Here is a 26,036-nt window from a genome sequence, read left to right on the forward strand (position 1 = left end):
GACTGGTTCAGTACAGATACTTTAATGCAGGGGTTTTCAGCCTTTTAAAACAAGTGTGCCCGTTCTGTTGCAATGCTGCAGCTCAGGTACCCTGAGAGATTTTTATATACGGAGAGAGTATGTGTTATGAGACTACTATAGTCGCTGACTCACATATAGGCTAAGTTATTAATGAGTGCTCCCATTGAAAACATTGTTGGCCTGTCTCTGGTTGGAAGAAAGTAAGGTGTAATAATAATACAAACACACCAAACATAAGTGGTCTGTATGCAGCATATTATTTTGGTTGGTCTGCACTTGGGATTATGTTATAGTCTGCATTTGGATTATATGGCAGGGATTACTGCTCAACCCCCCTCCCCCCAAAAAACCCCAATGATTGCACAACAAATAAAAGCATAGAGGAGGAGGAGGAGGAGGAGAAAACCATTTGGTGTTGTTTTGTTTGATGAGGTGGTGACATTAAACTTTGGTAGACACACAGAGGCGTAACTAGGGAAAACGGCGCCCGGGGCAAGCACTGAAATTGCCCCCCCCCCCCGCCGCGTCCCCAACATACATCTGACTGACACACATGTTTCAGAAAACTTTTATTTTAAAAATATAAAAAATTACAAAAATTACCAAAAATTTCAAAATGCACTACATACTTAGGTTTTTCCTCACAACAACCCTGTGAAGTTGGCTTGTATCTCAAACATCAGAATTATGATGCAATGATGATGATTATGATTATGATGCCCCTCCCTCACGCCCTGGTTCTGTTCCTGACTTTCCCTTGTGAGTGACTGTATTTTAACAAAAAGAAAACCAAGGACTCCAAAGTAATTCGAGGGACTAGGGTGATAGTGCTAAAGACGCCTTATTCTCCCGCTGTTAAAGAAAGACTCCCCCTTTCCAAAACCGTGCACTATTTACACCAGAAAAGGTTTCAAATGGAGGGGGAAGCATTTATGCATTTATGCTTTGTTTTATGTTACGATTTCAAAGTTAGAAAAACTATAAAAGGGCCATTTTAGAGAAGATATGCACTGCCTTAGTTGCAAATCCTGCTTTTTTGAGATTCCCTGCAATTGAATAAAGCGATAGTATACACCTTTGCTATTTAAATTGGTTGGAGAGTATTTATGACAATAAAAAAATGAAATGGCATTTCAGATGCAACATTGGTTGCCTAAGACCACTCAGATTTAACTAATCTTCATCACATTGACAAAAAGAGCAATTAAAATTAAAATCCATGACTAAAACCAAACCACTTTGGGGTTGTTTTTAATGAAAAGTGGTATATAAATTTAACAATAAATGTTTAGAAGTATATACTTTCACCCCCTTCCCAACCTACAATTAATTCCAGCTTATTTTCAAAGGGCTTCAAGTTTTATTTACAAATTGTTTGGCAGCACCAATGTTTAAGTAATCACTAATTGCTCCTAATGATAGTTTTACTTATTGTTAAATTTATATACCACCTTTCATTAAAACATTCTCTGTTCATCTGATTTTCAGTCTGGTTAATTAAATCGGTGGAGGTTTAGACTTTCCTGATGGGCTGAAACAGCTAATCCATTTTGATGATGATATATAATTAAATTAGCTTGCATTACATAGTGAAAAAGTCCAGGAAGGGAGAGATGGGGGGATGCGGAACCCAAGGTTCCACATCCCCCCATCTCCCCCTCCATGAACCTTTTCAGTTAAAACGTGGTTAGATTATAGGGGAGGAAGGACTTGAATGAGCAAAAAGGGGAACTGGTTCGGGCGTTCAGGAGAGGGAGTTGTTCAGGAAGTTTGCTCTGGTGCGTGTCCTCCTCTCGACGCATGCGCGACTGGTGGCGGGGCGGTGGGGCGCGCCGGGGAGTGAGAGTCAGAGACTTGGACTATGAAGACGCCGCGGCGTCCTGTGCTGGATGAGCAATGCCAATGGGGGGGGGACCGGGGGAGGGGGACTGCTCTGCAAAAAATAAATAAATAAATAAATAAATAAATTTTTTCCGGCAAATCGGCGGGGGCACTTTTTGGTGCCCCCTGCCAAGTGGCGCCCGGGGCACATGCCCCCTCTGCCCCCCCTATAGTTACACCTATGTAGACACAGATGATGTTAGACTGCAGGAATCTGCAGGCTACAGTTGCCTCAGTATCAGAAATGATGATCCTTGATCAAAGATGCATCAGGCAGAAATTCATCAGGGCCATCTCTAGGAAACGATTAGGGAAGGGGCACTTGTTCAGTGTCTACCTGAATGCATCCCTCCCCAGCCCAATGTCCAACCGAAAGACCAAGGCAAAGTGTGGGTGCATGGAGCCTCATTTCAAAGTCCTTACAGTTTATATGGTGCAGAAGTTAAGATGGGCATCTTAACTTGCAATTTCCATTCTTTTAGAGCATGAGTTAAAATGTAAAGCCGCTTAACTCTCATCTTAAACCAAAGGTTTTTGGATTACTGAACACAGTCCAGCCTAATTGCATAGGATACAAGCGTAGGTATGCACCTCTCCCCCATCTGGTGCATCATCCCACTTACTATTTCTGTATGTAGGGGAAAGTTCACCTGAACCACCTCTCAATGTGTTGATGAAATCCTTGCATTAAGAGGTGGCTTACATAAACTACCTCCTTGCACGATTTGTGTCATGGCAGGACAGCAGATCAGATGGGAGATAGATATGTGCTCCCACACTCCTTCCCCACATGATTAGAATGGATTGGTGGATGTATTGTCCAAACCAGCTCTTTGTCTCAAGTTTAAAGATAAGATAAACTCTTATGTCTTAAAAGACACAAATGTCAGTTCTGAAAGGATGAGCCTGAACTGGGAAAGGAAAAACCATATTATTTACTTACTTACTTATCAAATTTGTACACTGCCCCAAACGTTTTTCCTTCAATATGATTATTGATCAAACCCAGTATAGTGGTTCTTAGCCATAAATGTTTACATGTATTGCAGCTGATTCAGGTTTGTAAAAGGAGCCCAAGTGAGGCTCCTTATGCTGATTTCCAGCATCTTTGAAAAAACTTGCTCATCTACAAAGGTCAAAGCATCCAATTGCTATTAAACCAGTTAACTTCCATTTTCATGGAGTCACTTTGCAATTTGTGGTGCTTGCTTAACTTTTCTGCATGTTTTTGTTATGGGCACATTCAGAATTTTGAGCACAGGGTCCTACTAAAATTAAACTTGGATCTCCTATAGTTGCATTCTTCTATTAACTTTCATGCCTGTCACTCATCCTTTTTGTGAGGTGGAAGAGTTTTTTCACCTGTTCCACTTTCCTCAGCTCTGATCCATGCCAGCAAAGTACCGGTAAGCTAAGCTGACTCAGATAAATGCATAAATACAGGAAAATGCATAATATGCTTATCTAAGCTGTGCAAGAATAGTCTCCCAGATGTTTGGGTATTCTCTTGTAGTCTAATGAGGTCCTTAACCTGTATTAAAATGTGAAATATGAAAGAACCCTTAAGCACAGGTTTGAGTCTTGCACTATCAGGGTACTGTTATAAACCAGTCCAAATATCTAGTCCCCACTGAACAGTAATTCTAAAAGCATTGCTTGCTACAAATTGAAACAAGGAAACAAGTTTTTAGGAATATTCTTTTTTTACAGTGATATGTCTCCCGCCCCCCAGAAAATTGTCCAGGAGGCTTTCATTTAACATTGATTCATTATTCATGTATTACCACATAAGCATCTTGAAGATGAAGTGTGGGGAAAGGCAAAGCTCATGATAGCACAGATGGTACAGGTGAAATGTGTACAGCGAAGAAGTTGTAAAGAACATGTGAGAATGAATTGTGTTTGGAAAATCTGCTGTAATGGGAATAGTAGGAGTCCAAAACTAACACTTAGTTAACAGCATAATGCCAAGAGACACCTGCGTTGCTAGCAGTGCTTGGCTTCAGGGACCATGCACAATCACAAACATGCATGATATAAACAGATAGGCAAAGTGAAGCGTTTTTTCAACTGCTGCTGGAGGCCATTAAAAAAAAAGCTAGAGAAGAGATTTTAGAATAGGTTGAGGAAAAACAAAATTAGAAGTTGAGTTATGTTGGCTTGCTCCAGTGAAAGAAAAGAGACAAAATTGACCTGAATGGCTCTTGCCTTTGCTGCCTCTAGCAACGGACTGGATCAAGCCAGCAACAACAGGGTTTTAAAAAATGTGCAACCAGATAGAAAATGTGCAGTTTCAAGGGCAGGGGCACACCCCTCAGTTCCAAATTAGCATATTTGTAGTTCCAAAATTCAAGCCATGCCAAAGTTTTATTATGTTAGATGATATAAAAGGTTACACATAATGAAGAAAGGAAAGTGAGTAGTCCTAGGTCCTCTAGAACCAAGACCCTGGTCAAGCATACCCATTTCTTCTCCCCCTGCCAAAAGGTGCTTCCCGCAGACTCCACTGCTGCTCCCCTCAGAGACTTCATTAATGAATATAAGACTCTTCTGCAATAGTGCTGTCAGATTCCTACTTCAGAGGATTTCTCACCACTCCATGTAGGCTTCTAAATGACTTGGAATGTGACTCTAAGCAATAAAGAATTTAGGTGTGTGTGTGTGTGTGTGTGTGTGTGTGTGTGTGTGTAGTGGCTATGTGTACAAATGCTGCATGTACAAATTACACTAACATGTTTTGTGGTTCTGCATTATCCTTTAAACAAAAAGAAAAGCCTTGTGTTGCAAGATATTCAGTTTTAAATATTTTCTAACTTCTTGAAAATAGTCAACCCAAAAGTAATAAACTGCTTGGAATTAAATGCTTGTGGTAGTAGAACTGATAGTTTTCTTTATTACTGAAGCATAACATATTAAACCTCTGAATCTGGTGTTTTATGTACAGTAATCACAATTTGAATGCGTAACTAAAACATTAGTTATACCACTTTCCATGTGGTATAAGTTGATAGAACAATTGTAAAAATGGAAGTGATACTGCCTTTATTTGTTGTGTTTTTTTTACTAGGGAAGGCTAATACAACTTTTTTCAACTGGCAAAATATGCCCTAATACTATTCAAATCCTGATAGAAAGGGATTTTTGTCACAATCATTTATACAATTCAATGAAGTGTATAAAAATTATACTATGCTCGCATGATTTCTTGCTAGTGGTCAGATTGTCCTTCACACTGAGAATGTTTGTGCCTGCGTAGACCCCATATCGGAACCTTCTAGAGGTCCTATCTTTTTGGTGTAACTCCGCCCCTTTGATGACATACAGACACACTTAATTGATTGACTTCCTCAGTCTTTTTCCTAACTGCCACGATAGTGACATCGGAGAACATTCTGACTCTTATTTTCATGAGAGAGCGGGGGGTGGGGGGAGAAAGAAAGGAAGGAAGAAAAGGAAAAGGAAGAGAAAAGGATTGTATACTGGTCCCTTATAATTTCTGTTTCTTCCCTCTGTATATCTCTTCATTCTTCAGGCATTCCTTTACCATTTTTGGTTAGTCCAGTCCCCTCTCCCCCATTTCTCCCGATAGGCCGGATGCATTCTTTGGGTGCTAGGGCCTCCTAAACATTGTACAACTTGCTCCACTAACTGTCATTGGATGGGCACAATGAGAGCCTAGTGTATTTTTGGAGAGAGACTCACAGAGTTGATCTCTGAAAAATCTGCTTGGCCTTTACTAGGCAGGGCTGCAGAAACCGAGCCTCCAGACTCCATGGTTTGCTGTGGGAAAGGGCCTTGCATGCTACAACAGCCCTTGAAACCATGCCTACTACCCAATAATTCCAGCAGTAACATACAGAGCTCTGGAATTCTGTGCTCAGAGGAACCAGAGTTTCTAACTCCAGAGATGTCGCAGGCAACTCTGTCCATACCGAAGCAGGGTTCTGTGCTTCCTCCACTGAAGGAGCAGTTACTCCCAGCTCCTAAAGCTTCGACATTGGGGTTAAAGCTAGGGGTGTGCATGGAACCGGGAAGCCCAGTTTGAATAGAACCAGACACGAACCAAACCGTGCCCGGTTTGGTTCCGTGCATGTCAAGACAGGCCCCATTTCAGCTCAAGGCTGAACCGTTTCAGGCCCGTCTCGGGCAGGGGTGTGTGTGTCTAAATTTTTTTTTTTTTAAAGGAACTTATGGCTGGGCCTGGCGGCCTCTGGGGGATGCTGCTGAGGTCTTCTTCATACTGGTTTGGCCCATTTACGGTTCTGAGATGATGCCTTTCAGCATCTTCCTATATTGCTGCTGCCCAATATAGTAGCAGCAGGGATTTGAACCAGCAACCTTCTGCTTGTTAGTCAAGCATTTCCCCATTGTGCCACTTAAGGTATTTCGCCCAAATCAGATATTTACTGGGGAGCAGAGGATAGGGACAGGTACCACCACTATTGGCACAGTTCTAAACATTACAGATCCCTTTCAAGATCAAGATCCCCATCATCCTGCAAGAGGGCCAAGATATCTGTCCAGAAGCCACTCAAGTCTAAAACAAAGACACCAAAGTTACTACTAAATCATACCATCAGCCAGTAAAGTCTTCAGCCCCATCTCAACCAAGTAAGCCTGTACAGCTGGAGGTGACACGCTTGTGGGAACTACTGAGACTCCGACTCAGAGGGGGATACCATCTCATCCATATAAAAGGAACCTGATTCCCCACACTCAGATGACTTAATGTGTGGAGATAAAATCCCTGCTTCCATCTAAACAATGTTCTTGGCCTGCACAGGCACAACAGAGATCTTCTTGCCAATTATTCCATCAACAAGACCAGATGAGGAGCAGGTATCATCCCTATAGTTCCTTTCAGAAGACAGCTGCTGTCAAAAAACCATACAGAAGGTCAAGCCAGCCTATGTGGAAAGGGTCTGATATGGCACTGTTTGGCTCCAAGCTCCTCCCTTATGCAGAAACATGGCAATCCATCACTACGTATCAATGGATTATAACTGGTATACGCATGGGATATGCAATAGAATTTTGCAATCTTCCAGTCTTCTCGGGAATTCAGAGTACACAGCCCACTCCCATCCTACAGCAGGAAGTAGGCAATCTTGTCAAGAAAGGTGCCATTCAGGTAGTATACAACAAAACAGCTGTGGGCTTTTGCACGCACTACTTTGCAATCCCCCAAATAGATGGCAGATTACTGCCTGTTCTAGATCTACATGATCTCAGCACCTACATTTACTATCATCACTTTCATATTGTTATTCTAAGTCATATTTTGCAGCTTCTATTCCACAATGACTTGTTTGCGGCAATCAACCTCAAGGATGCCTATTTTCATATCTCATTTCACCCAAACCACAGGAAATACCTTTCCTTCTGCATCGGGAAGAGGGCCTATCAATACAAACATCTATCATTTGGCTCTTCCATAGCTCCAAGAGTCTTTACCAAGAGTATGGCTATGGTGGTAGCACATCTACACCAACACACCTTTCGCCTATTCCTATACTTAGATGGTAGCTGTTGGTAGCTCAACCACAAACTTACATACCACATCAGTCGGTTGGAGCTCTTTGTCATCTGGAAGGCCATTAAGTTGTTCTCGCCACTCCTCACTGGCAAGTCCATGTTGGTCATGACTGACAATGTGATGGCAAAATCATACTCGAACCATCAAGGCAGGACTTACTTACCTTGTCCCAACTTGCTGTCAGCATATGGAAATGGTGCCTCCGCCATCATGTCTGGCCTTCCACTATCCACAGGGCAGCAAAGGAGATTGTGCGGGTGGACTTTTTGAGCCACACAAAACTAACACAGTCCCATGAATAGACACTAGACGACTCTGTAGTACAGAGCTTGTTCCACAGATAGGGCCATCTGTGCATAGACATGTTTACAAGAGAAAACAAAAAGTGCAAATGATTTTGCAGCAGAGCACATCCCAAGCCCCAGTCATTGGGGGATGTGTCTCTACTACTATGGGACAAAGAGCTCTTGTACATGTTTCTTCCACTACCACTGATACCAAAGGTACTTTGGAAGATCCAGGAAGGAAGTCTGAATTGCATTCTCATTGCTCCATGGTGGCCCTGACAGGCCTAGTTCTCTACACTCCTAACCCTTACAAAAAGGCAGCATCTGCCTCTGCTCAGTCATCACAATCTACTTACCAGAGAACAGGGGACAGTGCTACATTCAGACATGGGAAGTCTCCACCTCATGGCCTGGAGGATCAGCACCCGGTAATCCAAAACCCAGAGGTCCTAAACGTCATCACAGTGGCCAGGAAACCATCTGCACAATGTTCCTACAATGCAAAATGAACATGATTAAGTGTATTAATGGCCTCTAAAGGGATCAGCTCCAAAGCGACCTCACTTGAGTCCATTCTTTCTTACCTGTTATATTTAAATAAGTTGAATGTATCCATTCACTCATTGAAAGTTCATCTAGCTGCTATTGCAGCTTACACATCCTACACCCACATCTTATCTGTGGACCCAGTTAAAAGGTTCTTTAAAGGCCTACTGCATTTATTTTTTCCAACTTCAAGGCTAGCTTCTCCTTGGAACCTCAAGGGCTATTTGCCCATTTAAAAACCAGACTATCAAGACAACCTTCCTGCTGGTGATCACATCAGCCCGGTGGGTGTCGGAGCTGCGAACACTCAGGGCGGACTCAGGGCTGGGCATAACAAGGGCAAACAAGTCTCCACCCAATACTGTTTGTTTTTTTGTTTGCTACATTTTTATACTGCCTCTCTGCCTTGACAAAGGCACCCAAAGCGGTTTACAATATTAAAAGAAGCAAATTACAGAAGATTAATAAAACGTCTCAGGCTATTGGTCTTTTCAGGAGCTGAGGACAAGAGCTCCCTAGCCTGGGCACATCCTTTCTTGTCTTCCTCTCAGGGCACACCGGTCTTTCCATACTCCTGGGATGGTGGGGGAGGGGCTGCCCCAACAGTCATTTGTTGGCCTGGATCACAGAAAAATCAAACTAGCCTGCATGCTTGCTAGGAAGAAACGACTGCCTTCCCTCAAAGCTTTCTTGACAAGGGCCGTGGCAACTTCTACAGCCTACCTCTAAGGGATTCCACTGGATGCCATCTGCAGGGCAGCAACATGGAAAGGGCCACTCTCCTTTGTCCACCACTCCAGATGGACACCAGATGGACACCAGATCTCTAGACCACTCACAGTTTGGGGCAGCAGTCCTTGACATGATCTATCAGTAGATGCCTGCTTCTCCCACCCTCCTGGTGAGTAGCTTGCTAATCTCCTCAGTGTGATGTACAATTGGACCACTAACAAGAAAGTCAGGTTACTTACTTGTAACAGTAGTTCTTGTAGTGGTCCATTATCCCTTCACACAATCCTCCCTCCTCCCTGCTGCAGCGGTCACTCTATAGGTATGATCGTGGTAGTCAGGGACTGAGGGAATCAGTCAGATAAGTGTGCTTGTATGTCATAAAGGGGGTGGGGTTACCACAAAAAGCACTTCTAGAAGGTTCCAATATGGCGTCTACGCTGGCGCAGACATCCTCAGTGTGAAGAGCCAATGGGCCACTACAGGAACTATCATTACAGGTAAGTAACCTGACTTTCCTTGAGAAGTAGCAGATTCCTCAAAAGAAGACAGTTTTTATCATTTGTCATTGTCCCTAATTGCAGTGTCAGGGGTTTGCTACTACTCTAATCTACTTTTTTCTGCTTGTTTGCTTTCTTGTATGCTTATTGGAATAGAAGTCCAGTCCATCAGAATTTAGTTTACCAGGGCTTCCTACCCATCATATTCATCGTAGTTTTTTTTGCATAAGTGGCCTTTTCAGAACCATTCTGAAAATATGACCTCCATATTTTGAGATGGATTACTGTGAAGTGTGTTTGTTTACAAGATGCATATGCTGCTATTCGTTATATATGAATCTCTTGTGGCTTACATAGAATTCATTAAAAGACACAAAAAACACAAGACCATACAATAAAGCCCTATAAAATGCAGCAGAATACAGTCGAACACAATAATCTCTACAATAATAGGAAAGCAGGATAAAAGGTAAAACAAGGCAGTCAAAAAGAAGCATAAATAAAATCAGGGGAAGGCCTGCTGGGATTTTAAAAAACCTTTCAATTTTCATTTAACATTAAACTAGGAGAGTGGCAAGCCTAAGGTCAAGGGGCAGGAAATTCCAAAGGGCTGGAGCCACTACTGAGAAGGCTCTCCCACAGCTCACTGACAACCATGCTTCGGAAGGTGGTGTAACGTGCAGGAGAGCCTCTTTACAGGATCTCACAGGGCTGGACAAACTATATGGGAGTAGGTGGTCCTTCAGGTATTATGGCCATGAGCAGTTAAGGACTTTAATGGTCAAAAACAGCTCCTTGAATTGTGCCCAGAAAAATACTGGCAGCCAGTGTAGCTGGTGCAGCAGCAGAGTGTTCTGGGCTGAGCAGCTAGCCCCCGTCAGAAGCCATGCAGACGGTTTCTGCACCAACTGCCAGGGAGTCTCCAAGCTCAGGCCTACACAGAGCTGTTTCGGTAGTCTAACCGTGAAGTGGCAAGCTCATGGGTTGCTGTAGCAAGGTCTGCTTGGCCCAGGAATGGATGCAGCTAGTGAACCAGCTGAAGTTGGGCGAAAACACCCCTGACCACAGTCGCTATTTGGAAGGATGAAAATTCTTGGTTTGACAATCAACCCTATTGTCATTATTCATCACCCTGCCAAATCATAATATTCCTTTTTTTAGACATAATGTCTAAAGCCTTAATCAGGTGGAGTATAGGACGTTAGCTTGAATATTATTTTATCCTCCTTTCTCACTGCAAACAAGACACACAGAGAGAAATAACTGGCATAAGTGCAAGAACACACTCTAAGCCAACAGTACCAATGTTTTCCCAGCTCTGTCTAAGCAGAGCACTCAAACCAGTTTCCAAATTTAGAACTACCCCAGCAACACACTTGGGTAAAGCTAATGCTGATTTCTTTTCTTTTCTTTTAAAATGGTTGTAGGAAGATAGGTGCCAACCTATAATCCATCCAAGAATGTTTGATGGCAATGCTATCTTCACTTGTTCATCTGACACTAGCAGATCCGTTCCATTTCCTCATGGAAGAAAGCTTTGTTACAGAAAATCTGCTCACTTGGCTGTTCTCCAGCTTTGCTTCTCAGGTCTGATATCACCTATGCCAAAGCTATAAGTACACAGAGGATTGTGGACATTGATAGACTATGCTACCTTCAGCCAGAGTGTCTGCTCAGGCTGGCCAATGGACTGAGCTTCCCAAATATGAACAACAGTGCACTCTAGCTGACATGTTTATCTCTTGGGGAGGGGGGGACAACAACAGAAGAGCTTTCTCTTTGGCCAGATTTAATGCACTGCTTTCCTTCACCTCCAAAATCATTCTCTTTCCACATTGCTCTGATCATGTCACACCCCTGCACTGCCTTTCTGTCGACTTGCAGACCCAGTATAAGCTCTCATTTTGCCCTTGCCCTCTCCTTATCTCTCTGTTTTCATATCCCATTACACTCCTCCTGGTGACCTTCAGTCCTCTGGCTCCACTATCCCCGGACATCTGACAATCTCTTGGTCCCTGATATGAATGACTCCATGCTTTCTTCTTTACCACTCTTATGTCTGGAATTCCTTCCCACATCACCCACATGATGTCTCCTCTCTTGTTTCTTTAAATTCTCCTGAAAGCTTTGGAGTTATTTGATACAACACTCTGGTCCTGATTCTTTTTTTTTTTTTTTTTGGTTATTTGATACAACACTCTGGTCCTGATTCTACTGCAACTGAATACATTAAATAATTAATATTTAAATAATCACATCTTCTTCCTTTCTATTATTATTTTTTCTATCTCCTTCCATTGTCGTCCATCTCCCCTTTCAGCTGTTGTAAAGTTCCCTATGCAACAAGCATGGATGGTATTTCATAAATAATTGTGATAATATATGTGTAATCTTAGGAGATTCCTATGCTAATTTGTACAAAGGTTGGAACTACGTAGTTTAAGAAATTATCTGCATGATAACTGTACTGGTGTGTGTGTGTGTGTGTGTGTGTGTAAGAGTTATTGGTTTATCTTTAATATTGCATTTCTAATGGTGTGGTTTATCCTCAGCTTGACTGCCCTGTTTCAAGTATAATATCTAGTACTTTTCCACAGTGTAACTCCAGAATTAAAGCTCACACTGAACTCATTTATTTACAGTCAATGACCAAATAAACACTACAGCAAAGAGCAATACAGTACAATACAATAACATAAATAAAAAATTAAAAACCAGTTTGCAGACACCTTATTTTACATGCCTCTTAAAACACTTTACGCTAACGGAAACATTGTGCATTTTCCCATCCCCCACCCCCAGTGATAGTTAATTATATGGAATGGGCAGGCAGGAAATTGATTTCCATTTATTTATAAACACACTCCCACCCCATCCTTCAGTATTATCATTCCCAGGATAGCTTAGAGCAATTTAAAAACAAAAAAGGCTCAGATTTAAAAGAATGACAGTAATCAGAATGCATTAAAATAGAGCATTGGAAACACAACAGCAGCAGAGTTATAAGTAATTCCACCAGTGGCTTCCACACTGCACAGAGAACCATGGATTAAAGGGAGAGTTGCCTGCACTCCTTGCGAACCACTGTGAAGCATGCCCAAACTTCGAAAGGCCGGGCTGCTGAGTGCCTTTTAAGCATTGCAAAAATGCAGTGGCAATGGTACTCCCATCAGTAATGGGAGTTTCCCCCAATTGTTCAGCTGAAAATAATAATAGGCTACTACTTTTGACCCTTGATCAAAGGGAATCAAATCCAAGGATCAAATCCTTGTGTGGGAGAACGAAGAAGTCTACCCAGCTCCCAGTATTAGAGAGATTGAGAGAGAGACAGAGACACTATTCTGCTTTCTGGAACTCCTCTAAATCCTTTTGGAGAATACATATATTTTCTGCTAAACTGAAGGTACTAAATTGTTGTGTGTGAAAGATCTTTTTTTTAAATGCAGATATCCATCACAAATTTTCCTAGTCAAACACTCCATGCTATAGCTGATAGCTTTTCAGAAATGTTGACTGGCAGGGGGTTTTCCTTATTAATGTTCCCTTCTATTTTTTGTTTGTGCTTTTTATTAAGTGTTTACAATGGTAAATTTAGTTGACTGAGCCTTCACCCCAGCTGCTGGGTGAAGATTTTCTGTGCTGATTTTGTGTGTTCATATTAGTGGTGTGTCATTAAAATATTAATACAGGTGTCCCTCATTATTCGTGGGGGTTCCATTCTGGCCTAGAAACATGGATAATGAAACCATAAATAATGAAACTTTAAGTCAATGGGAATTGGAGGGGTAGGTTCTGGAGCCTAGGAGAATGACCAACAAATCACTGAAAAGACGGGGTAAAAGCAGAAATAAGGATGGAGCACAGCACTGTACCTTGGCCACCTCAGATCTTCCACTTTCCCACTCTCTGGCTCCTCCAGCAATGCCCCCTAGCGCTTCCAGTAGTGTGTAAAGCCCAGCACTTAAAAGCAGAAGCCACTTGCCTGTTTAGTTGGTAGGCTGGCTAAAGAGGCAGCACAAAATTAAATCAGTTTCAAGTAGACACACAGAGAGGACTGTGTGAAAATCAAGGAGTGAGAGGAGAACCAATTTGCAATGGATAATTCAAATCAATTTTTTATTTGAATTGATTTTAATTGCAATTTAAATTCAATAATACAGTACTGTAATTATCAAAACTATAATCAATTATTACTTTGAATTTTTAAATTTAAAAAATCTTTCATTAAAATTAAATTTATAGAAGTGATCATTGGCATCTTACGAGGGCAGCACAATGCTCAAGAGGCTCCAGAAAATAGCTCCAAGAAGCTCCATAGGAATGGCTAAAAAAAAAGGCTCCCAATGGCTCCCTGAGAATACCAAAGGTTACTCAAGGCTGCCTAATGCTACCCAAATGGCGTTTAGAAGCACAAAAAACTGTAAACATGAAGACCAAAGCACTCTACAATCCTCCTCCAAACTTGGCTCACAACCCATGAGCATGTGCAGCAAGAGCATGAACATGTAAGGGGAGAACTGTGCTACTGAAAACCATGTATATGTGGAACTGTGTATCACAGATAACGAAGTCAAGTATATATTACCCAATCACAGATACGCAAAACCGTGAGTGCCGAAACTATGGATAATGAGGGCCACCTGTTTAATATAGGCAGCTGAAAATCTGTCAGACTCATGGCCTATGCAATGCACTGTTATCCACCCTGATTAATAGGTGTACTTCCATGTCTTCATAGGCAAATATTGCCCTCCCCCTCAGGCAGAAGACATGAGGGGAGGGCAGAGGCATACTGAGGATTCATTCTGAATTCATTAATAGTTAAGTTACCACTGAAATCTGGCCTCTCTTTGCACTTACATACATTCATAGTCCCTGTGATTCACACTTTGGCTTTCTTGTTACTTTGGTAGAATACAGGAAGGTTTACCATTGCCATTTCCCGCACAGTATGAGATGATGCCTTTCAGCATCTTCCTATATCACTGCTGCCCAATATAGGTGTTTCCCTTAGTCTGGGAAACATACTAGAGGGGATTTGAACCGGCAACCTCTGGCTTGCTATTCAAGTCATTTCCCTGCTGTGCCATTAGGTGTCTAGTAGGGGAACTACAGATACCCTAATCTCACAGGTAAAAGGTTGCTGAGTACAGAAGATACCTCTTCAGGAAGTATTAATTTCATCTTCTGTATTGGTCTGCAGTCCTATTTTTAGGCTGCCAAATTAAAATTCCCATGTACTTTCCTTATAACCTCCTATTATATGATATGCTTACAGTGTCAGATGTCAGCATACAATCTGTGAAGCACTACAATATGTATGTATGGAATTCAGAATTAAGCAGCAATATTCAGTAGTTTGCAGTGGGGCTATTCACACGACAGGGCGAGCAGTGGGGAAGGCAGGGTTCTACCTCCCCCCAGACGATCGATCTTTGTCCCTTTGGTGCACAAGCCGTGCACTCATACAATCTGCGCTGCTCCCGGAAGTGCAGATCAACAGAGACTCATTTTCTGGCCTCTGGATATCTGACAAGGCACTGTGCAATGAGTGCATTGCCTTGGGGGATTACCCCATCAGATGGGCTCTCTAGATGCCCATCTTTGTGTCTCCTCAGGCTCCATGGAGCCTGAAGAAACACACAAACCTGGCAGCTGGGTTAAGGGAGTGCTTAACCTCGGCTCAGAGCTGGGTTTAGGAGTGGGGTTAGGCTGAGCGGAAGCACTTGGATCCATGCAGATCCCGATGCTCCACACGGGCAGCTGAGCCCAGGCTAGGCTGCCCATGAGAACAACTTCAGTATGTAATATATGATAGGTCTAACTTCCTGTGCTTGCAAGTTGTGATGGAAAGGCTCTTAACCTAAAAGAATAAGAATTTATATCAATTTGATTCCACCTGAGGGTTGTAAATAAGAGGAGCACATTATTACTTTAACGGCTTGATGGGAGTTTGTAAATAATTGTTGTCTTCTGAGCTCCCATTGATATTCAGGAAATGTGCTTCAGTTTATATCACCCAAAGAAGCTATTTCAAATCAGCAAAACAATGCACAAGGGAGTGTTGTGTTCTTAATATGGGGCTGGTTTCAAAAGACTGTCACAGATGTAGCTCCTCTAGCAGAACTGGAACATTGCCATCAATTCCTCTGCCATATATCATGCAGAGATAAAAGTGAGATTATCACAGGATAATCACAAGGAAGTTGAGATGTTGAAATAGTTAATGGTGTTGACAGCATTCGCTGTCTCATTTTCCCCCCACCAGACACATTAAGCTGTGGGTGTAATTTTTGCTTACTATTTTAATTCCTAAAGTGCATTTGGTACCCAAGATGTTAGAAGTCACTACAATGTGCTTGACCCTTTCCCATCCTGGCTTATAAAAATTGGCATACATGAATTGGCCACATGGGCAGACAGGATTCTGTTCCATCCTGTTTAAAATTTCAAGTAGATTGACTTCTGTTAGAGAAACCCTCCCTTGCTTCATAATTTCTGTCCAATATTTATTTAACATTCCATTGTTGTGCTTGAGCACATGGTGGATATTCACTTCCAGTGGTGTCTGAATGAAACGTATCATCTTGACCTTTTTCACTCTGGTGTGCCCCCAGGTTTTGGAACTGAGCCTTGGTCATCCTAGTTAATGGATGACCTACCCCAGGAGCTAGACGGGGGACTTGTTGGTTTTGCAGGAACGCTAAGCAGCTTGTTATACCATCAATGCCACAGAGAGCCTTGCAAGAATGGAGCTTTGGAGCATGGTTTTACAGTGGCTCCAGTTTTTCTTGGAGGGTTCCCCCTCCCCCAATAGATGATTCTGGGAGACTCTCTTGTTGAATGCTGTGGTTTATGGTGTCCCACAGAGTTTACTTTCCTCTGCCATGCTTTTTAACATCAACATGAAACCACTAAAGGTGCTTAAGGGATTTGGGGTTGAATGTCACCAATATGTTGCTGACACCCTGTCTGTATTTCAATCCCATGTCAATCTTGGCAACTGAATTTTGCATTACAAATAAAAAGAAGATGACAACCATCATTTAGGGTGCACCCATATCCCCCCCCCATCTCTGTAAGGGATACCACAAAGGTCCCAGACCAAAGCTTCTTACAAACCTGGCACTGGCACTGTTCTTTTGGGCTTGATGCAACAATATGAACGAGAGAGTAGTCAATAGTAAGTGGCTGGTTGAGTCATCATATTAAAAGAATCTAAGATACAATTAAGATATGATTAAGAAAAATCCCATATTTATAACAGAAGAGAGACTGTGAAATTAAGTAGAAGAGCAAAAGAAGCTCTGTGTGTGTGTGCTCACCCATGCGTGTGCACATATAGTGGGTTATGTTTGGCAGTTTCAATCTAATTAATAAAGTAATCACTTACTGATTACAACACTGCCTGAGTTCTCTCTGAGTGGGCTAGGACTAAGGTCCCCCCCACACACACATTCTTAGTGGAGGTGATATTCCTCCAAGTACAGAATAACTGCAAATTACTAGCATGATTCTTTAATGGGTTTGTAGTTTCATGTTGCAGAAGCTATTTATTTTTCCTGTACAGTACTGTTTATTGTTCAGTAATGTTAGTAAAGACCTAGGGCAGCATCACAACTTCTAAACCTTTAACTTCCTTGCTAGTATCATAATGGGTCACTGCTGTACTATGAGTATAGGCAGGGCTGTCTCCGGTTTGACAGGGCCTTGGGCAGAATGTCTAAGGCCCTGGAGAAGAGAGCTGGTCTTGTGGTAGCAAGCATGACTTGTCCCCATAGCTAAGCAGGGTCTGCCCTGGTTGCATCTGAATGGGAGACTTGATGTATGAGCACGGCAAGATATTCCCCTTGGGATGAAGCCACTCTGGGAAGAGCAAAAGGTTTCAAGTTCCCTCTCTGGCTTCTCCAAGATAGGGCTGAGAGAGATTCCTGCCTGCAACCTAGGAGAAGCCGCTGCCAGTCTGTGAAGACAATACTGAGCTAGATAGACCAATGGTCTGACTCAGTATATGGCAGTTTCCTATGTTCCTATGTTTCCTTTGTCCTCGTGCATCCCACTCCTATGTCATGGTGGCTCATGCTCCCTCTGGCAAGTGGTGACTGCTGTTGTACATTAACAGCACTCCTCTCAGCACTGCCACAGCTGGAGATGCCATTTTAGCTCCCCGGCAGTATCCCAGACCCCTGTTAACGTCATTCTGAGTGACACTATCAGGGAGCAGGAAATTAAAATGGGAGCTCCAGCTGAGCTGGCACTGAGCAGAGTTAGGCTGCCATCACTGCCTGTAAGACTGCCAGAGCTCGCTGGGCTTACCTGATGGGGCTTGGCGCTGGTGACCATTTCTGAAGCCAAATTATTAATGGTTCAACTCTCTGCTTTCTTTCTAAAAATTAGTCGTCTGTGTTTCTTAAACTGTAGGTTATCTTACCTCAGTTATGCCTGTTGCTCTGCCTCAGAGGCTGCTGTACTATGAAACATAAAGAAACTAATGAATGTGTATAGCTGAATGCTTAGCAGATGGAAAACAAAAGCAAACATGCAGTTCTAAACTGTGGTTTGCCTGTTGTATATTTAAAAGCACAAACCAGTGGTTAGCGCAGACCATTGTTAAGTGTGACGATCCATGTGTAATATTCTGTTTTATGCTGTTATACTAGCACAGCATTTGGTTCTCATTTTCCTAAGCACACACTCATGGGTCAAGCTTTTTAACATTCTAAGCTATTTTATGCACACATACTCTTAATTTCATTGTCAGATGATGATGCCACATTTCCATAATCACAGTAAGAATATAAAAGACCAAGATCTATTTACCTTTATTTTGCATGCGTAGCTTTGGAAGGAACTGTACAAAATATATCATTTATCAATGACATTTCCTGCTTCTCTCAATCCCATCCCTAAAGCATTTATACCTTCTCTATATTACAACCAAGTTAGTTCCACTACATGGACCATTTGCCAGCGTACTTCTACCATATTATTTGAGAGACTATAAAGTAAAGTGTGCTGTCAAGTTGATTTCGACTCCTGGTGCCCACAGAGCCCTGTGGTTTTCATTGGTAGAATACAGGAGGGGATTACCATTGCCTCCTCCCACGCAGTATGAGATGATGCCTTTCAGCATCTTCCTATATCGCTGCTGCCCAATATAGGTAACAGCAGAGATTCAAACCGGCAACCTTTTGCTTGTAAGTCAAGCATTTCCCCACTGCGCCACTTAAGGTGGCTAGAGAGACGGTAGTTTGTCTGAAACCTAGTCCAGATTTTGAGGGAAAGTTGGAGCTGGTGATAAAACAGGTGAGTTAACCCTTTATAAAATATTGGTGTAATTCTTATATAGTTTTGCTGATCTTTTATATTTGAGCATTTAAATATCTTGCATCTTGATCGACAACTTTTAAAAAGTCGATCAAGATGCATCTGTTCACCCAGGCTTTTAATTAGATTTACTGTTTTAATATTTTTAACCTTGTTTTAAGTTTAAAATTGTTTGAATTTTGTTTTAATTGTGTTTTTATTGCAAACCACACAGAGATATAAGTTTTGGGCAGTATAGACATTTGTTAAATAAATAAGTAAATAAAGAAAAATAAGTTTGATCATTTTGCCCCTCAAACACAGGAAATAATTGAGTTAATTTATTAGTGGACTTGCATCATAAATTCACTGCACACGGATGCCCTTTTATTCTATAGAGTTCATTGTATATAGAGTTTATAGTTTTAAAGCTTCAGTTGTAGAGTTTTTATTGCATTTGAAATTGTTTTAATTATGTTAATGTTTTAATTGGTTTTATATTGCAAACCACCCAGGGCCTTTTTTGTATAGGGTGGTATTTATTTATTTATTTATTTACTTATTCGATTTTTATACCGCCCTTCCAAAATGGCTCAGGGCAGTTTACAATTAGAACAGAAACCATTAAAACCAGTAACAGTTAAAACAGAAATAAAAATATAAACACCAATTAACAATTAAAACATCATAAGAAACAATTAAACAATCAGAACAATTAAAACCCTGAAAACCAGGTTACAGTATTAAAACAATTAAAACTAATTAAAAACCCTGGAAGGCCAGGCCAAACAGATAGGTCTTAAGGGCTCTCTTGAAGGTCAGTAAAGAATTAAGATTGCGGATTTCTGCTGTGAGTGCATTCCACAGCCCAGGAGCAGCTACAGAGAAGGCCCGCCTCTAAGTCACCACCAAATGAACCGGTGGTAACTGGAGATGGACCTCCTCAGTTGACCTCAATGTGTGGTGGGGATCATGTAGAATATGTAAGTATGTAATTACTTACCTACTAAATAAATAGATAGATAGATAGATAGATAGATAGATAGATAGATAATGAGATTGCTGGAATTGCAATAAGTAGCAAGTATGTACAACACCTTGAACAGTCATGTGCCTGAGTTATTTCAAATCACACACAAAAATATCTTTAAAGAAATTAGCCAAAGCCTGGGTAGAGCAGCTTAACCCTGTTTAGTTGGATCTAGACATTCCTGACTGAATTATGGAAACCAGTCCAGATTCAAAACCAAGCCCTGAAATTCCAGTAGGGTTACAGTTTGTTGCCAAGCCATTTACATTACAAAACTGGCAAAGTGCTGTGTGTGTGTGTGTGTGTGTGTGTGTGTGTGTGTGTGTGTGTGTGTGTGTGTGAGAGAGAGAGAGAGAGAGAGAGAGAGAGAGAGAGCGCCAGATGGGGAGGAGAGAGAGAAATCCAAGTATGGTATGAGAGCATCCTCAGATTGGATTACTAGACCTTGCTTTTCATTAAGGACGTGTTTAGTACTGTGTGGATATGTAGAGTGCTGATGTCTAATTGAGTCCTGTGTGATAACTGAGAATCGTCTTTGTGAGACCAGTGAGCCACAGTAGTGCCTAGAGACATGCATTGTAGACCTCTGTTCTGATGTGAAGGCATACCTGTTCTGTTCATGGAAGACCCATTTAGCATCCATTTCATTGCTTCTGTATTATAAGCATTATTGTGAGCACTCTAATCTATGTTTACATATACAAGTAAATAAAAATCTGTGCCATCCTAACTAAGAATTTACGTGTGCTTCTGGGGCTGTAGGATTGCAACGTGTTTCTGCTCTTACAGAACCTTTCTATAGCAACTGTGCCCATCACACCCCCCACAACCCCTTAGAAGCATGAGAACTTCATTAGTTGGGGTATCAGCTAGTTTGTTTATTTACTTGTATACATAAATGTATGTAGAGTGCTTAACCCATTCAGCAGAAACAGCTCACAGTAATTTTAATTTTAATTTTATGGTTGTTTTTAAACTGTTGATTTGTTTTAACTTTTATATGTGTTTTAATTGTTTTATGTTAACCTCCCAGAGACGAAAGTTTGAGCAGTATGTAAGTTTTCTAGATAGATAGATAGATAGATAGATAGATAATATTGAGAATATAGACACTTCCATTCATGGGATGGTGAAGCAATTTTCACTAATTTCTCCTTTTCTCCGAGCTTTCCATTCCCCATGTCATCCTGTTCGATAGGATCCCATGTTCAGGCGTGAGTTCTGGGAAGCACTCAGGGTGCTGCTGTGTTGAAAAGGGGCTGAGGAAGTTTGCTTCTGAAAACTTCCTTCCACTAACTTCCTTTAGGAGCCAACTCATCATAAACACCAAAACTCACTTAAAACCACTTATTATAGAACAGCTCCATCTATATGCCCTACAGTAGATGAAGTATCATAAAGTCATAGACAATGTTAAAAAAAAGTCTGACTAATTTTTATTTTTTTTAAAAACACCTTTAGATGTAAATATTGTGCTGCTTAGTCCTCTTCTTTTGTTTACATCCTCTGGCAAAGGGAATTTTGTCACAGTATTCTGACCAAAAATTAGGACAGCATACTTTTCAAAAAAAAGAAGAAAGAAAGGAGCCATCCTGGCTAAATTGGCTATAGCACTCACCTGAACCCTTTGCAAATCATAATCATAACAAAGAAGGTATATATAAATATTGGCCATGCCTGGGTTTGGCTGCCTCTGTGAGCACCTGTGTGAAGTGCCAGAATCAATGCTGATCCTGATGCTGCCAGCCCCATAAGCCCAGGAATTTACCCCAAGCTTTAACCTGGGTTAAATGGCATGACTGTGCCCTTTACCCCAGGTACAGAATCTTGTTCACCATACACAGAGTTGGGTGCCTAGAGTGCCCAACTCTGGGAGGAATCTCTCATTGCACGGTTCTTTGTGGGATATCCGGAGGCCAGGTGTCCTTCCCCCGGCCTCCCTGATGCCACGCTGCTCACTGCAGTGGCACTTGTCTGTGAGCATGGCGTGGCGAGCAGGGCTTCAGCCCCAATCATAAGGGGTGGGAGGCAGGGACGATCCTGCCCCGTGCCTCCCTAGTTGTGTGCACAACCTCAGTGTCTCTTTAAGCACATATAAAGTGTGTTCCTTTCACCACAAGGGAAAGAAGCACATAAGGAAAAGAAGCATGCCTACATAGATCCCAGGGGTTATAAAGGATGAAATTTCTAGAACAGTTTGCATTTCAGCAGGTAAGATAAAGAGGAATGTCAGATAAACTGGAAGATGTAAGTTAAGGGGGTGCTGGATCAGCAGAATCTGTTTCTGGGATAACTAGTACCTGTGAACCAGTACTAAAGAACAAAATGCCCTTGAACATGTCATTTTCTGGCTGCTCAGTAACCTCTTACCAGGGTTTATACCGGATATTATTGCAAGAGGCACCAAAGGACTAAATCAGTGGCAAGCTCTGTTACTTTCTTTCTCATTCCCTCCTTTTTTTTTTCTCATTTGCACTCACATTCTTTGACTCACTTTCTTTTTCATTCATTTATTTTATTTCATTTCAAATTCTCCCCCTTCCCTTCCTTCTCCTCTATGCCTTTTTCTCTCTTTGTTTGGTAGTGGCTATGGAAGCATCTAGTTTGTGCCAAGACAATATGCTAGGGCTCAGCAGTAAAAGATATAAGATCACAGGAGTAAGAAAAGCAGCTGTGAGTATAGAAGGTAGAGCTACCAGGTCTATCACTTCCACTTCCAGTTTGGCTTCAATTTTGGCACTTCTAAGTTAAGCACTGCTCCAAAGGAGAGGTCATGTGGGGAAACAAGAATGGCCAGAAATCACTCAAGAACAGGATTACACATACACACACACACACACACACACACACACACCAACAATTCACATCTTCATCTCCCCTTCTTCCAAGCTGGCTACTGAATTTGGCCAGCTCCTAAATTTTGCACAAATGTATGTACCTCGGACTATATCATATATCAATTGGCAGTAAAAAGCCCAAAGCAGGTCCCAGAAACAACAGTTACTGTGGTTCATGCAGTATTTACTTGCTTATTAATAGAGGATGTACTCATGCACAGCCTAACCCAGGCTCAAGATGCCCAGCCTGGGTTAGATTGAGCATGTGATCCGCTTGGATTGGACCCAATCCCAGCAAGGCAGCAACCCCTAGCCCCAATTTAGGCGGGCTGTTAGCCTAGGTTAAGAGAGTAAGCACTCCCTTAACTGGGGCTATGGCCTCATGTGTGAGCCGGGCTTTGGGGGGAAGCCCCCAATGCCTTGTGTGTGTTACACAGTGCATTGTGGGGTTCAAGGAGTCCCGGGAAATGATTTCCAGCCTCTGTTTGCCAGCGCTGTCGTGAGCAGTGTAGAGATTCATCTCCGCTGCTATTAGTAGCACTGGTCCTATGGGTGTATGCAGCTTGTGTGCTGCCCAGGCTGTGAGCAGTCATCTGGGGAAGGTAGGTTGAACCCTGCCTGCCTGACCATGTGAACGTGTAGTCGTATGAACAGCCTCATATTGTTCAAACCTTATCCTGCCTTTAAAGCTACTCAAAAGAGTTTGTTTTCACTGAATAACTTCATAGCACCCTCTTTATCAAACCCCCTTACTCCTTGTTACTAGGAATGTGTGAATTGATTTGGGTACAAATTGATTTGTACTCTAATCTAGATTTGGGTGATTTGGAGACAGAACAAATTGCCTCTGTAGTCCATTGGCTAGATTTGAGTCCAAATCCAATCATGCCAGATTTGATTTGAATTGCTTTGAGATTTGGATTCCTCCTATCATTTCCCCCAGATTCCCAGCTTTCATTTTAAAAAAAGCTAAGCTCTAGCCCTTGTAGAAGTGGAGTTATGGAGCAAAATGTGTGGTCACGATTTTCAAAGTGTTTGGATTTTTTGGTGTATAATAACTTTTCCTTGATGAATCCCTATGAGATTTCATTACGCACCTCCATTTCTTCTATTCATTTTGACTGTCTTCAACAGTGCCAACTGTCATGTGCCAACTACACCCCCCTCCTAACCGCAAGGCAGTGGGGTACTACTCAGTTTATGTTCTAGGAATTATTTCAAGTGTTTAGACTCTTTGGTGTCTAATAACCTTTCCTCATAATGAATCCCTATGAGGATTCATTGCACACCAAAGAATCTAAACACCTCAAAAATTCCTAAAATATACCAGTAACCAGTAGCTTGCGTGTTGGGGGTAATTGGCTCATGGGATGCCACTAATTCCCTACCCCACCAGCAAAGCAGTGGGGTCAAAATGAACAGAAGAAATGAAGGTATGTAATGAAAACACCAAAGAATCTAAACACCTCAAAAATCCTTAAAAAATAAACTGAGTACCCCAGTGTGGGGGTGGGTGGGTAGTTGACACATGGTGGTTGACTATTGGCAATGTCCAATGACAGTCAAAATGAACAGAAGAAATGAAGGCATATAATGAATCTTCATAGGGATTCATTATGAGGAAGGTTTATTAGACACCAAAGAATCTAAACACTTCAATATTCCTAAAAAAATAAACTGTGCCTTACAGGTGGGATGTGGAGTGTAGTTGGCACTGTGCAATGACAGTCAAAATGATCAGAAGAAGTGAAGGTGTGCAATGAATCTTCATAGGGATTCATTATGAGGAAAAGTTACTATACACCAAAGAATCCAAACACTTGAAAAATAGTGACAGCTCATTTTGCTCCATAAGTATACTTCTACAAGGGCTAGGCAGGAACCCCAAAACTGCGGCCCTCCAGATGTTGCTGAACTACAATTCCTATCATCCCAGCCACAATACATTGTACCTGGGGGTGATGGGAATTGTAGTTCAGCAACATCTGGAGGGCCACAGTTTGGGGATGCCTGGGCTAGAGCTCAGCTTTTTAAAAAATCAAATCAAATCTGGGGATCCATGTTAGGGTTAGGATAGGGCAACTTAGAATCCCCATTATTTCCTTTGGCGGGGATGGGGAGAGATAGATAGATAGATAGATAGATATACAAAGCAACCAAGTGCCCCACTACCATGAAGTTTGGGTGGTAGGTGGCATCCATGGGGACCCACCGATCACCCAAATTTGGTGCCCCTGGGGCCTTTATAAGTGGTCCAAATTGATCCAAATCAAATCAAAATTTACCTGGGGTGATTTGGGGGGACAGATTTGGACACAAAAGAAATCAGGGGTGATTCAATTTGGGCACAAATTGAATCAAGAAATCAATTCATGCATATCCCTACTTGTTATTTACTTTCTTGAAAGCAATTACATTGAAATCCCAGTGAAAGCTCTGTTCCAAAGGTTGAACTAGAAATCATTCCACTCTCCGCCCCCCCGCCCCCGCCACACATATTAACTCTTTCTCAAATCTGTGATTTAAAAGAATTCTTCATTCGAAAACCATACCTTTAAAATACCATGATGTCTTTAGCATCAAGGGAGCTTTTTCTTTTAAGCCACGTTAGCAGCAGCCTGACAGAATGACACCAAAGCCAAGGACATACAGTAAGCAGAATAACTTAATCTTTATGTATTTTTGGAAATGGCATCACATAAAACCCTGCTTTTAAAAAGCTAGCCGTGTGTTATATAGAAATGATAGTCAAGGAAATTAGAACCATAAGTATCGGAAGGCTTTTCCGCCCCCAGGTGTCAAGAGGAAAAGCCCTTAATGCTTCTGTGACTGATTGTCTTCACTTGAACTGATTTTGGAGCACTTTCTTACAGCCAGGCAACAATTCCTTCCATGTATTACCCTTGAAGCTGTTTCTGGATTCACTTGGAAGAACAACTTAGAGACTATTTTACGGGATAAATATTTACTTTTGTGTGCATATCCCACGATTTAGTGTTTCACAGGGTCCAAGCTGGCTTAACAGTGAAAATTACTGAATTCAAAGTTGCATGAAAAGCACAATAAAATAGGGTTATGGCATCAGTGAATCCATATTAAATAGCTAAAACAGCAGCAACACACTAAGATCAATTTACAGTCAGTCTACAATAGTTAAGTTTGCTATCTGCACATAGTGAAATTGTGATGCTCTGCAAGCAATGATGTGCATTGGTTTTCTTTCATGCATGTGTATGTTTGATGTCTATGGTACAAACACATGATTCTATTGAGGCTGTTCTCACACACAGTATGGATGTGCACAGAACCGGCTGACCCGGTTCAGTTCGAGTCTGGAACAGACTCGAACGTGACCGGACCAGT

At 41.8% G+C, this 26,036-nt stretch overlaps 1 protein-coding gene and 1 long non-coding RNA gene across 5 annotated transcripts in view; one reads left to right on the forward strand and one right to left on the reverse strand.

The window, feature by feature from the left end:
- LOC128343612 (uncharacterized) overlaps nucleotides 1-9,334 on the reverse strand; it is a 45,416-nt gene extending 36,082 nt beyond the window's left edge. The window contains exons 1-2 of the long non-coding RNA XR_008315609.1: nucleotides 9,243-9,334; nucleotides 8,082-8,218 (exon numbers count right to left, since the gene is read on the reverse strand). This is a non-coding gene — a long non-coding RNA (uncharacterized LOC128343612). The remainder of the gene's footprint in view (nucleotides 1-8,081; nucleotides 8,219-9,242) is intronic.
- Nucleotides 1-26,036, forward strand: part of LOC128343611 (contactin-4) — a 920,791-nt gene that overhangs the window by 581,673 nt on the left and 313,082 nt on the right. The window contains exon 1 of one of the 4 annotated variants that reach the window (XM_053292991.1): nucleotides 9,155-9,172. The exons of 2 other annotated variants lie outside the window; for them this stretch is intronic. The gene's annotated coding sequence lies outside the window, so the exon portion shown is untranslated. Of the gene's footprint in view, nucleotides 1-9,154; nucleotides 9,173-9,431; nucleotides 9,501-26,036 lie in introns of those variants that run through there. One more of the 4 variants, XM_053292990.1, reaches the window with a different exon arrangement.

Source organism: Hemicordylus capensis, chromosome 2 (genome assembly GCF_027244095.1).
Source record: "Hemicordylus capensis ecotype Gifberg chromosome 2, rHemCap1.1.pri, whole genome shotgun sequence".
NCBI classification, from domain to species: domain Eukaryota; kingdom Metazoa; phylum Chordata; class Lepidosauria; order Squamata; family Cordylidae; genus Hemicordylus; species Hemicordylus capensis.